Source organism: Rutidosis leptorrhynchoides, chromosome 11, assembly GCF_046630445.1.
Source record: "Rutidosis leptorrhynchoides isolate AG116_Rl617_1_P2 chromosome 11, CSIRO_AGI_Rlap_v1, whole genome shotgun sequence".
In the NCBI taxonomy this organism is placed as follows: domain Eukaryota; kingdom Viridiplantae; phylum Streptophyta; class Magnoliopsida; order Asterales; family Asteraceae; genus Rutidosis; species Rutidosis leptorrhynchoides.
This window is the reverse complement of record NC_092343.1, coordinates 164,457,366-164,472,400: the sequence shown is the minus strand read 5'-3', so window position 1 is coordinate 164,472,400 and position 15,035 is coordinate 164,457,366. Positions and strand designations below refer to the sequence as shown.

Below are 15,035 nucleotides of genomic sequence, written 5' to 3'. Positions count from 1 at the left end.
GTAGTAATGATGTTCATAACATCATTCGATTCATACATATAAAGCTATCTTATTCGAAGGTTTAAACTTGTAATCACTAGAACATAGTTTAGTTAATTCTAAACTTGTTCGCAAACAAAAGTTAATCCTTCTAACTTAACTTTTAAAATCAACTAAACACATGTTCTATATCTATATGATATGCTAACTTAATGATTTAAAACCTGGAGACACGAAAAACACCGTAAAACCGGATTTACACCGTCGTAGTAACACCGCGGGCTGTTTTGGGTTAGTTAATTAAAAACTATGATAAACTTTGATTTAAAAGTTGTTATTCTGAGAAAATGATTTTTATTATGAACATGAAACTATATCCAAAAATTATGGTTAAACTCAAAGTGGAAGTATGTTTTCTAAAATGGTCATCTAGACGTCGTTCTTTCGACTGAAATGACTACCTTTACAAAAACGACTTGTAACTTATTTTTCCGACAATAAACCTATACTTTTTTTGTTTATATTCATAAAATAGAGTTCAATATGAAACCATAGCAATTTGATTCACTCAAAACGGATTTAAAATGAAGAAGTTATGGGTAAAACAAGATTGGATAATTTTTCTCATTTTAGCTACGTGAAAATTGGTAACAAATCTATTCCAACCATAACTTAATCAACTTGTATTGTATATTATGTAATCTTGAGATACCATAGACACGTATACAATGTTTCGACCTATCATATCGACACATCTATATATATTTCGGAACAACCATAGACACTCTATATGTGAATGTTGGAGTTAGCTATACAGGGTTGAGGTTGATTCCAAAATATATATAGTTTGAGTTGTGATCAATACTGAGATACGTATACACTGGGTCGTGGATTGATTCAAGATAATATTTATCGATTTATTTCTGTACATCTAACTGTGGACAACTAGTTGTAGGTTACTAACGAGGACAACTGACTTAATAAACTTAAAACATCAAAATATATTAAAAGTGTTGTAAATATATTTTGAACATACTTTGATATATATGTATATATTGTTATAGGTTCGTGAATCAACCAGTGGCTAAGTCTTACTTCCCGACGAAGTAAAAATCTGTGAAAGTGAGTTATAGTCCCACTTTTAAAATCTAATATTTTTGGGATGAGAATACATGCAGGTTTTATAAATGATTTACAAAAAAGACACAAGTACTTGAAACTACATTCTATGGTTCAATTATCGAAATCGAATATGCCCCTTTTTATTAAGTCTGGTAATCTAAGAATTAGGGAACAGACACCCTAATTGACGCGAATCCTAAAGATAGATCTATCGGGCCTAACAAACCCCATCCAAAGTACCGGATGCTTTAGTACTTCGAAATTTATATCATATCCGAAGGGTGTCCCGGAATGATGGGGATATTCTTAAATATATGCATCTTGTTAATGTCGATTACCAGGTGTTCACCATATGAATGATTTTTATCTCTATGTATGGGATGTGTATTGAAATATGAAATCTTGTGGTCTATTGTTACGATTTGATATATATAGGTTAAACCTATAACTCACCAACATTTTTGTTGACGTTTTAAGCATGTTTATTCTCAGGTGATTATTAAGAGCTTCCGCTGTCGCATACTTAAATAAGGACAAGATTTGGAGTCCATGCTTGTATGATATTGTGTAAAAACTGCATTCAAGAAACTTATTTTGTTGTAACATATTAGTATTGTAAACCATTATGTAATGGTCGTGTGTAAACAGGATATTTTAGATTATCATTATTTGATAATCTACGTAAAGCTTTTTAAACCTTTATTGATGAAATAAAGGTTATGGTTTGTTTTAAAATGAATGCAGTCTTTGAAAAACGTCTCATATAGAGGTCAAAACCTCGCAACGAAATCAATTAATATGGAACGTTTTTAATCAATAAGAACGGGACATTTCAGTTAAGTTGGTTTATTTGGTGATAATTGTTTTGGTGACCAACCATTGATGGGTTTGTTTGAGTACATGTAGTAGGTATAGCATCCTGCAGTCTTCGAACAGTATAAGTACAAGAACGATCGATAGTAACAAAAATGGGTGGTGATTCATGTTGATGTTGGTGGTTGTTTGTGGTTTTTGGGGTGGATATCGAACCCAACAAAAACAGTAACAGTAAGCACTTCACGATGGGGTTGTGATGGTGGTCTAGTGGTAATCTTTGTGGTATTGGTTCTATGATGTACCCAATATAGAAATAGAAAACAAATGATGAGATTGTGTTGGTTGTGTGATGGTCGTGCATCATAGTTGTAAGTTGATAGTGATAATATTATGTAGATCGTTGTTCATCTAGGAGAGGAGTAGAGAGAAGTAGCAGAGAAGAGTTGAAGATGGATATTGTGTTATAATAGAGTAAGAGAAGAGAAAAGAAAGATAATGCATGAACTTACTTTTGTTGTAATGGTAACCACATACATATACTATCATGAAAATAATATAAACGATTAATATTTAAATAAGTATATATCCATCATTATGAATTCATCGTGCACTACATGAATCCTACTTTTGTTAAGGTCAATGAATGATTTAATAAGTAAAAAAAAAAATTATTCCATAATTGTGTACAAACAGATAAAAAGCATGTACTTAAAGTTGATCGATAATTGAATATAAATCAATCAAACACAGTAAGCTTAATCAATCTAATATAATAATTCAATCACTAGTTTGAGTTTTGATTCAGATTATAGCTAAATGTTAAATCAATTGAAAACATAAATAATATAATAATGTATCTTAAATAAGGAATGTGTTATTAAAATTAAATAATTAGATCCTAAATATATTTCTAATAAGTCTATAATTTATATCACTCATTTTCGGATCACCGTTTATTTTAAAATCATATATATTTTCAATATTCATAAACACATTTTAAATACACGTTGCGAGTTATTTATATATTTAATTCTAATAATTGATATCTTATTTATATATTCAAATTATGTCATTTAAACCAAACATTTTCATAATCAAATTCTATTGGGTCGAAAAGCGTTTCCGCACATTTGAAAATAGATTAATCAAATATTAAGAAATTCAATTCTCCACTAAATTTTGTCTAACTTTTGTTAATTGACACATTTGTTCTTACTTGTAATCACTTTACCAATTTCCGAATCTTGTTAAAAAGAACAGATTTCTTAAATCATAGTGGACCTCATAACAGAGACTCGTAATCATAATTCCATGTATCTGATAATTCAATATATGATATTATCTTTTAATCTCGTCGATAACTATAATGAACTTATATTGAAACAAAATACGTTCATATAAAGTATTATATATCTAGTACTTTGTTAACGTTTTCAATTAATAAGTATATATTATATATACATATCTATATACACATAAACGTTCGTGAATCATAGAGCACAGTCAAAGGGTAATGATTACATGAATATAGTTTCAAACTTTTCGAGACTCAACATTACAGATTTTGCTTATTGTGTCGGAAATATATGAAGATTAAAGTTTAAATTTGGTCGAAAATTTCCGGGTCATCACAGTACCTACCCGTTAAAGAAATTTAGTCCCCGAAATTTGATAGAGGTCATCATGGATAACAATAAGAATGTTTTCATGACAAATATGAGTTGATAAATAGAGTTTTATCATCATTGAGTAATATGGATAAAACCATTTGATTTTGTGAAGAGTACAAGTGAAGCTATCACCAAAGAGTGAAATGAGTAGGTATAGATTCGTCATATCCTTTGACGTAGATAGGATTGATTTCCCAAGTTCAAGAGATTTGGAGAAAATCTTCGTAATAAGATTTGATTCTTCGGTGATCAAGGGAATTAGGATTCGCTTTAAATGATTTCATTTGTTTTGATTGCTCTGTCGAATATTTTACTATAAATCCACCTCCGTCGTTTCCTTACAACTCACACCTTCTATTCTTTCTCCCTCAACTCATACTTTAAAGTATTCATCAATATGCTCCATCCCGTTTTGATCCTTGATATACTTCTAACCTTCATATCTGTCATTCTTCTCTTTTATCTACCACCAGAGGATTTTATTTACTTCTACTATTATCTTGGGGTTATAGTGTTATTAATTTTCCCGTGTCTTTACGTTGCAATACATATTGATATACACGGTTTGTAAATTATGTATCGTTGTCAGGATTTATATCTTTCCTTATTCTTCGAAGTCTATGCTTCTGTTTTATATAATCATTGTCATCCACAGTTAATGCTCTCTCCTATTTACTGCGATTTATACTCCAATTTCTATTTCAGAGCTTCATTCTTTCGTTTCCTCTTCCCGTCCTCAAGTTAAGCGAATAATGGTCCAGAGTTTGTAGATATGAAGTTTGAAATGAACATAATTAATGTTCTTAGAAAGAAATCGTAATAGCACGATCTTGATTTAGAAAATTATCAGAATTCAAGGAAAAAGATAGAACTATCAAGAAGATATATGCTTGATATGGTTGGAGATTAGATAGAATGTAAGAGTCGTGTAACATGGCACGTGATGATGGTACTGTGAATCATCACGTTTCATTAGAAACTCAGCATGAATTACTGTAATATAATCACGTTGATCAAGTGTCATTATATTATACTAACTCATGCTTGAGTTCCCAAAACTACTTCAAAAACATTCACAATTTAAACTCGAATTTTAAAGAAATTTAGAAACTAAAGTAGTTTCCTTTATGATGTAATATAGATAGCACGGAGAGATAAATAATTTCGGACGAGAATGTTTATGAAAATATCCTCAGAAATATCGAAGATATTTATGATGATATTTTAGAATTTCTAAGTTCGATGGTTTATGAAGAAAGATTTTACGCAAGATTTTAACATGAGTACGGAGCTAGATATTCGTTGAAGGTTTCACCGGATCCAGAATTACCTGGTTTCTTTGAATATATGGTATGGTCCTTGTATTTGGACTTGGTCTCCTTCATGGTTTGTTCAATCTGTTTTTCAGTACCAAATTTTCTATAGAGCGTTCCTAACACTCCTTTCTTTATCATCAAACTTTTGGCCGTTTAGACCATCTACAATTTTTTTCTGTTTACTCTGCATTTAATGCTACGATATCTGAATCATCGGTTATCAATCTGAGGTGGTTTCAGGAGAATTGTGTTTTTAGATGATTAAACACTGATGGTAATATGGTGAAATATAAAAGGTTCCCCGGTAATAATAAAAGAGCACACATATATATCAAAGTTATGATAAGGCTGTTTCGAACGAAAAGTCGAAGTTGACTTGCTGGAGCTGTGACAAAATTGGCTAATTTGAAAAGAGATTGAAAAGTTATTTTCGGTAATAATAATGCTAAAGATCTGACACATATACGTGTGGTTGGATCATCCTCTCGATTGTTTCTTAATTGAGGGGTTTCAAGGACCATGAAGGGTTTGAACGCGGATTGTAATCGTCAAGATACAAACGAGGTTTAAGATGAAATCAAGTGGCAAACTTGAGGAAATATTTAACTGTAGTAGATGTAATTTATTTACGATCTTTTAAGTCAAAATGTGTTGTAAATTATATATCCTACTCTTTTAATAATTTTTTTTTTGTCCATGATAGTATTTCAATAGTTCCACCAAAACTAGTATATTTTAAGGAAATAGTCATATAGGAACAGTTAGCTAGGAACAGTTAGCTAGGATTTGGTTAATATAGTTTTCAAGTTTTACGTAGTTAATTAATTGGTTACTAATCAATTTTATTTTGTCCATTATTTTCTTCATTATGCCTCTTGTCAAATCTTGACTTGGATTCTGATCGGTCAAAATCCGAATATGAAATTGAACTTGGATGAAAATAGTTGTTCTTTAGTGAACGGATACGTATATGTGTGAATTTGAGCAGTATTGTTAATGACTGCTGAATCTGAATTGAAGAATGTACAATGTAATTTATTAATGTGAAATCTTAAATATTTCTCGGGTATTACCTACCCGTTAAAATATTTTCATCATTAACAGTTTGTATGAAAGGATTTTTAATTACAATCTTTATGAAAATATACTTACATATATATTTTCTTCAGATGTAATCATGGATTTAATGAGTTAATATGATATTAAACTCATCCGATTTACGGTTAGAACTAGAGTACATAATCTCTAAAATATTAGAGATTACATAATCATCATGTCGAACGAAGATCAATGATATAGAACGTCATGTAGAATGAAGATAACCGATGTAGAACAAGATGTAGAACGAATATTATGCTCGAGGTATAGATTGCGATGTTGAGGCGTGTGATGTTGAAACTTGGGTTGTTAGTGGTACTGTTGGTGCCGGTAATGTTGCTGAAGCTGGTACGTTTTGCACTATATCCTCCAAAAATCATTATTTGAGCACGAAGCTCGTTGACTTCTTCGATTACTCCGGGATGATTGTCTGTCGGAACGAGTGGGTGAATAAGGTTTAGAATTTTAGATAGAATATAATCGTGGCGATATACTCTGGAAATGAGTGTGGAAATGGTGTTTCGAATGGGTTCGCCGGTAAATGCTTCAGGTTCTTCGCCAAGAGGTGAATTCAGTTAGTGGAAAGGGTCATCTTCTTCTCGTCTCCATTGATTAAGTCGACTACGAACTCATCAGATAAATTGATTCATTCTGGTGACTCCATATCGGAATCCGAGGGACTTGAACTAGTTGTGAGTTTCATTGCGTACGATTGAATAAAGGATTTTTTGAAATGAAATGATTTCCGACTATCGGACGATATTCTAATTACATAGAATATCTATATCTATAGAACAAAATATTTCGTAGATTACGGAGGAATTTACGGAATATATCAGGCAAAGTTTACAGTAAAAGATACGCTAAGATATGAATTAGCAGATACGCTAAGATATGAATTTTGTCTATACACTATTCATGCAGTCAATGCAGTAAGATGTGTCTAGACTAAGAATGGTAAGCAGGTAATTTTCGACAAGAAATGATAAGCAAAACTTTTGACATGCAGACCAGGTTCAAGTCCAGACTCATCAATGTAACCTAACAACTACTAGGTCGAAGTCCAGACACACTAATGCATCCTAACAACTACCTGTTAAACACACTAATGCAGACCTGGTTCGCTAAGACCACCGCTCTGATACCAACTGACGTGCCCAGTCCTAATCTATCCGGACGAAGTCCATATCGATTATAAACGATTCACAATAGTTGATTACATCGCGAGGTACTTGAACTCTAAATGATACATTTTACAAACATTGCATTCGTTTTTAAAAGACAAACTTTCATTTCATCGAAAGTTGACGGTATGCATACCATTTCATAATATATCCAACTATAAATGACCTAATCTATCATTTACTTAATAATAATCTCTAATGAACTTCAACGACTCGAATGCAACATCTTTTGAAATATGTCATGAATGACTCCAAGTAATATCCTTAAAATGAGTTAATGCACAGCGGAAGATTTCTTTCGAACCTGAGAGTAAACATGCTTTAAAGTGTCAACCAAAAGGTTGGTGAGTTCATTAGTTTATCATAATCATTCATTTCCATCATTTTAATAGACCATAAGATTTTCATTTTCATTTCTCATAATTAAACATCTCATAGCAGGCTTTTCGCATCTTGCATAGAGATAAAAATCATTCATATGGTGAACACCTGGTAACCGAACTAATAAGGATGCATATGGAATATCCCCATCATTCCGGGACTCTACATCGGACATGATAAAATCGAAGTACTAAAGCATCCGTAACTCGGATGGGGTTTGTTGGGCCCATAGATCTATCTTTAGGATTCGCGTCAATTAGGGTGTCTGTTCCCTAATTCTTAGGTTACCAAGCAAAAAGGGGCATATTCAGTTTCGATCATTCAACCATAGAATGTAGTTTCGATTACTTGTGTCTATTTCGTAAAGCAGTTATAAAAGTTGTGCATGTATTCTCAGCCCAAAAATATAAAGGGTAAAAAGGCAAATGAAACTCACCATACTGTATTTTGTAGTAAAAATACATATGATGTCATTTAACAAGTGTAGGGTTGACCTCGGATTCACGAACCTATATTATTCATATATTTATTAAAACATACCACATTTAATCAACTAAGTTTACTTATATTTTATAATGTATTAAGTTTAAAATCTTTATATATATATAATTACATTAACACTTATAATATGTTACAATATATATAATATATATTTTAATTAATGTTATAGCAATATATATATAATAAATATATTAGTTAATATATTAAAAATTTTTGTATGTAATATTAGTATACTTGTAATATATTTTTATATAAATATTATTTGTTTGTTAAAATAATAATTATAATAATACTAAATTAATAATGATAATACTAGTAATTAAAAGAAATAATAAAAGTAATATTAATACTAATAATAATAATATTGATAATAATATTAATAATGATATAAATATTAATAATGACAATAATAATAATAATAATAATAATAATAATAATAATAATAATAGAAATGTTAAATATTAATAAAAATGATAGTTTTAGTATTAATGTTAAAAATGTTAATTTTGATAAAATGATAATTTTAACGTTTTTAGCAATCTTACTAATAATAACGATAATGATACTAATAATATTAATTATATTAATGGTAATAATAATCCTAACATTAATGTTATAAATAATTAACATAATAATAAAAACAATAATAATAAGAGAAAATGCTACCTCCTAAAGAATCGGATTTAAAAACAAAAGACCTCCGCCCGGGCTCGAACTCGTGACCTCTCGCTCACCCACCTTAACCATTCATCTGTGTCTGTTTTTTTGTTTAAACTACAACTCTAATATCTTTTATCTTAATCTCCGTATTCATCTTCATGTTCTAATCACTCCTTCATATTTGTCGTAACAGCCAGCAGGAACCAGAATTTGGGGTCGGCCCAACAAGAAAAATAATTGGGTCACGACCCAAATAACTAATACGGCCCAACACTAAACAATTTGAAGACCCAGTCCACAGTAACATATGGCGGGTTTGTTCTTCCTTCCCTTCGTAATCGTTCTTAACCATTTCATTATTAATATCACGATCATTGAATTATTATCTTACTCATAATCATAATCATATTTTTTATCATTTCATGTATCATTTATCAATTATTATTATCATATATTCTTTATCACAATCACCATCTAACATCACTTATCATAATGTCAATATCACCATCTTTATAATCGTCATCTCCATCATCATATATCACGATCATCACCATACGTTCATCATAAACATAACCATTTATCATTATCATAACCACTTAACCTCATCATCATACTAATACATCATCATCATTATTTCTCTTGGCCCAACAGAAAAATGTAGGACTTCAGCCCACCAGAAACTGAAATTCGGCCCAAATAGCAAAAGGAGTCCAATTCATTATCAGTTGTAGGATATCGAGCAGGGATTTGTGACCGAAATGTATTATGCGAATAAAATAAAAAGTGGGGTTATCTATCATTGAATTTGTCGGCCACCGTATATGGATATCACATTCATCTCCCTTTTGTTTATTATTTTTTTAATGACGATGGAAGGAAGAAAATAATGAAACCAAAAAGTGGTTACCTTTACAACTCATTATCCTATCTTTATTTTCCATTCTTTTCGAGTTTAAATTCCACATAATCAGGAGAGGAGTACTGCGGTTAAATTAAAGGAGACAATTAGACCAATATTACTTTGTAAGACAAATAACAAAACCCATGTTGGTTTTGGTTTCGTTGCAGCCAAACAGAAATACGGTTAAGGTGGGTTGTTGATGGGTTTTTGGTTGTCCAGTTCTTAATGGTGGTATTAAGAGATGTTGACGGTGTCGTACAGCAGAGTGGTGGTGATGAAGTCGTGAAGATGGTGATAGTAGTAGAAGGGTGGTGAGGTGCTGGTTGTGGTGGTAGTCGGTCGTGGTGAGTCGTGATAGTGTTTGCAGGTCACGAAGGTTCACAAGTAAGGAATGAAGAAGCAATTGTGATCTAGTGAACCAAAACAGAAAGAAAAAAAATATATGTACCGTGAATATAATGGTGGTCCATGTTCGATCAATGAAAGGAAAACAGAAAAATTAGGTAATCGATGGTTTGGTAAGGTGGTTTATTTGGTGATAATTGTTTTGGTGACCAACCATTGATGGGTTTGTTTGAGTACATGTAGTAGGTATAGCATCCTACAGTCTTCGAACAGTAGAAGTACAAGAACGATCGATAGTGACAAAAATGGGTGGTGATTCATGTTGATGTTGGCGGTTGTTTGTGGTTTTTGGGGTAGATATCGAACCCAACAGAAACAGTAACAGTAAGCACTTCACGATGGGGTTGTGATGGTGGTCTAGTGGTAATCTTTGTGGTATTGGTTCTATGATGTACCCAATATAGAAATAGAAAACAAATGATGAGATTGTGTTGGTTGTGTGGTGGTCGTTCATCATAGTTGTAAGTTGATAGTGATAATATTATGTAGATTGTTGTTCATCTAGGAGAGGAGTAGAGAGAAGTAGCAGAGAAGAGGTTAAGATGGATATTGTGTTATAATAGAGTAAGAGAAGAGAAAAGAAAGCTAATGCATGAACTTACTTTGGTTGTAATGGTAACCATACTATCATGAACATAATATAAACGATTAATATTTAAATAAGTATATATCTATCATTATGAATTCATCGTGCACTACACATGAATCCTACTTTTGTTAAGGTCAATGAATGATTTAATAAGTAAAAAAAAATTATTCCATAATTGTGCACAAACAGATAAAAAGCATGTACTTAAAGTTGATCGATAATTGAATATAAATCAATCAAACACAGTAAGCTTAATCAATCTAATATAATAATTCAATCACTAATTTGAGTTTTGATTCAGATTACAGTTAAATGTTAAATCAATTGAAAACATAAATAATATAATAATGTATCTTAAATAAGGAATGTGTTATTAAAATTAAATAATTAGATCCTAAATATATTTCTAATAAGTCTATAATTTATATCACACATTTTCGGATCACCGTTTATTTTAAAATTTAAAATATTTTCAATATTCATAAACACGTTTTAAATACACGTTGCGAGTTATTTATATATTTAATTCTAATAATTGATATCTTATTTATATATTCAAATTATGTTATTTAAACCAAACATTTTCGTAATCAAATTCTATTGGGTCGAAAAGCATTTCTGCACATTTGAAAATAGATTAATCAAATATTATGAAATTCAATTCTCCACTAACTTTTGTCTAACTTTCGTTAATTGACACATTTGTTCTTACTTGTAATCACTTTACCAATTTTCGAATCTTGTTAAAAAGAACGGATTTCTTAAATCATAGTGGACCTCATAACAGAGACTCGTAATCATAATTCCATGTATCTGATAATTCAATCATATGATATTATCTTTTAATCTCGTCGATAACTATAATGAACTTATATTGAAACAAAATACGTTCATATAAATTATTATATATCTAGTACTTTGTTAACGTTTTCAATTAATAAGTATATATTATATATACATATCTATATACAGTCAAGCACAGTCAAAGGGTAATTGATTACATGAATATAGTTTCAAACTTTTCGAGACTCAACATTACAGATTTTGCTTATCGTGCCGGAAACATATAAAGATTAAAGTTTAAATTTGGTCGAAAATTTCTGGGTCATCACAATAATAATATTACTACCTTAAGAAACAAGCGTGCCTAAAATAAAACGCCGCTGCCCGGGTTCGAACCCATGACCTCTTGTTAACCACAAACATGCCTAACCACTCCACTGCTAGTTACTTCTTTGAATTATCTTCTTCACTTAATTCCTTTAAACCGAATCTCGGTCCAACAAAAGAAAATGGATTCGGCCCAATAGAAAGCGAATGGGATTCGGCCCAACAAAAAGCGAATGGATTTCGGCCCAAATCCAAACATAGCAGCCCAGTCAATTAATATTTAGGATGATTGGACTCTTCCTTGGAGTTTGATTACGAAAGAAAAAAAATATAACAGCGAACTAAAATAAATCAGTCCGAAGCTCTGCTAACCCTAATCGTTATTACTGTTTCTTCATCTTTATGATCATTATCATTAATTAATCCATTATCATTGTAACAGTATCATATCAATGTTATTGTATCACCAGAGTATCATCATTTTTCATAACCCTATACGTAATCATCTTTTCCTGTCACCATATTCCACTCATCTTCTTTCATATCGTATCACCATTATCGTGCTTGTCTTCATGTATCATTGTCTTTCTACTAAATTGAAATCGTAACAGTGATTTAACATGAAACCCAGAACTGTAGCAAAAATGGCGGTGATGGTGGTTTGTTGTGGTTTTCTAAGGAAACATAAAAGATAGAGGGATTGAGAGGTGATGGTTTAATGGTGCTTGATAAAAGCAAACACAGAAAGAAAAAAAATAAAAATAAACCACGCAGGTGGTTTGGGTGATCGATGGTTGGAGGCGGTGGAGGATGGTGTCTTGTGGGTGGTGAGGTGATGGTAATAGTCACGATGGGTATTGGTTCACGTTCGAAGTAGAAACAGGAAACAAATAGGGATTACACAGTAGCAACAAACAGATGATAGTAGCAGTTCGATGGTTGTCTAAACAGAAATAACAAGCATGTGGCTATTGTGAATCTACGGTGGTTGAAGCAGGAAAAGTAATGGTTGTTTATGATGGGTTTGTGAGTGCACATAAAACATAAATGGGTTTCGTTGATTGGTTAATTGGTGGTGATTAAGTGGGTCTGTGATGGTGGTTATCATAGGTGACGGGATCCTATCAAAAAGAATGAGATATAAAACGATGCAAGTGGGTTTGGTGGTTTAAGTGTTAGCCGAAGGTGGTGTAGGTCGGTTTGTGGTGTACTCGAAAAGCATAAGTAAAAAACGAAGATGGTGCAGTTCTTGGGTGTTCAACGAGCAGTGATCAACACGAAGTCGGATAGTAGCAGCAGTATATTATAAGATGGCAATGATGTTCATAAGATGATAAGAGTTATGGAGAGGGTGAAGGTTGCTTGACAATAATCAAATGGTGTTGGATTATTCTCGGATAGTAACCAGGAACAAGAAGAGAATTTGGGTGTGATGGTGTTTTTTTACACTTCATGTGTATAAGTCCCCTATATATATAAATCTATCTATATGCTATAATCTAAAATATGATAAAGTTAATTACTATAATAATAATATAAATCCTAAACGTGCCTATATTGAATTCACCAGCCACTGAATTTGATTTTATTCTACCGACAGTTTTAACGGACTGCTAAATCGTACCCTTTTGTTAAATCAGTGGCGGATAAAAATATCTTAGAAAAATCTCAAAATTTTACAGTAATTATCTTTATTTATTTTGGTCATTATGGTATAAAATTCGATCCTTAATTTTTTAAATAAAAATTACATCAACGGTCCCTCTCAATTCCGAATAAAATATAAAAAGTGTTAAAATTAAATAACTAGATCTAAATACATTTTTTTAGTAAACCTAAAATTTATAGAACTCATTTTCGGATCACCGTTTATATTAAAATCATATAAGTTCGAATTAAACTTCTCTAAATAATAATCGAAACGTCCAACGACTATTATAATCATTTAATATTTATTTTTAATATACATTATATATACATTTAAATATATATGTATCTATTTACAAATATTTGTTCGTGAATCGTCGGTAATGGTCGAAGGTCAATTGAATATATGAAACAGTTCAAAAATTTTGAGACTCAACGTTGCAGACTTTGCTTATCGTGTCAAAAATATTAAATCGTATCGAGAGTTTGGTTTAAAATTAGTCGAAATTTTCCGGGTCACTACATAAACACCACATTATCAAACCTCATAAAACTTAAACCTGATATCAGAAGTAATAAATCCACATAAACCGAAAAAAACACTAAAACCGAACCGATAATATTTGGTCCAGTCCTCGGTCCATGTTTTTGCTACTAGGAAGGTTGTGCACTATGGGCGAATTTTGACTCATTTACTTAAAAGCTATTTTCTCTCGCATCGTTTGTAGTTCTCGGTTCTTGTATCTCTTGTCTTGAAGAACCTTTTTGATGGCGCCGCTGCTTCTCCGGTTTCTAAGCACTTGGCTTGGAACACAACACCAAATGAGCCATGCCCAACAACACACTCAGACATGTAACTAATAGTATGAAACAAAACAAACACAATCGCATCACTACCAATGCACATATATTAAAATATCAATCCACGAAAAGAATCTGCAAAATGAAATTTACCTGTTTTGGCTACCCATTTCTACCACAAATGGTTGTCACAATTATATGGCCTGTCTCTGCTCCATTGCAATCAACTATAGCAGGCTCCACTTCCTATACGTATGAAAAGGAAAACATTGTGTTTAATAGTTGCAATATATTATAATCAACAGAAGATTATGACATAAATATGATTAGGTTACTTATTCACTAACCCTCTCACCCCTAATTTTCATGTCATTTAACTCATCAGGCAACCTTTCAACAACAACAACTGTATCTCCACTAGGTTCTCTCACTGTGTTGGTGCAGGTACCACACTTACCGAAGCCATCGATGTGGTAAATTGTCAAAGTAGGCGTCCTTTTTTTGTAACTTTATATTCTTATCTGCAAAATACACAAGGCAAGACTTTTCAAAAATCAAATCTCATAAATTCAACATAGTCATTCAAGTGCATAATAACATCTAACTATGCAACTACAGGTTTCCTCCACAAATTAAACTAATTTTTTTTGTAAGCGGTTTTAAAATTGGGACAAAGTAAAAGCCATATTTTCTTTTTACAACAGATTACCCAATCAATACTTTGGATCAGATTACATCGATTTGATTAAAACGGACAAATCAAACCCTAATAACTCGATTTTGTATATTCAAATTGACAGATCCATAACAGGAAACTAATTGGCATCCATCCAAATTAACATAAGATATGAGACC

The 15,035-nt window shown here is 31.6% G+C and overlaps 1 pseudogene; it reads right to left on the bottom strand.

Moving 5' to 3' along the window:
• Positions 1–14,071: 14,071 nt before the first annotated feature.
• Positions 14,072–14,646, bottom strand: LOC139875190 (glycogen synthase kinase-3 homolog MsK-1-like; annotated as a pseudogene).
• Between the last annotated feature and the right edge of the window lie 389 nt (positions 14,647–15,035).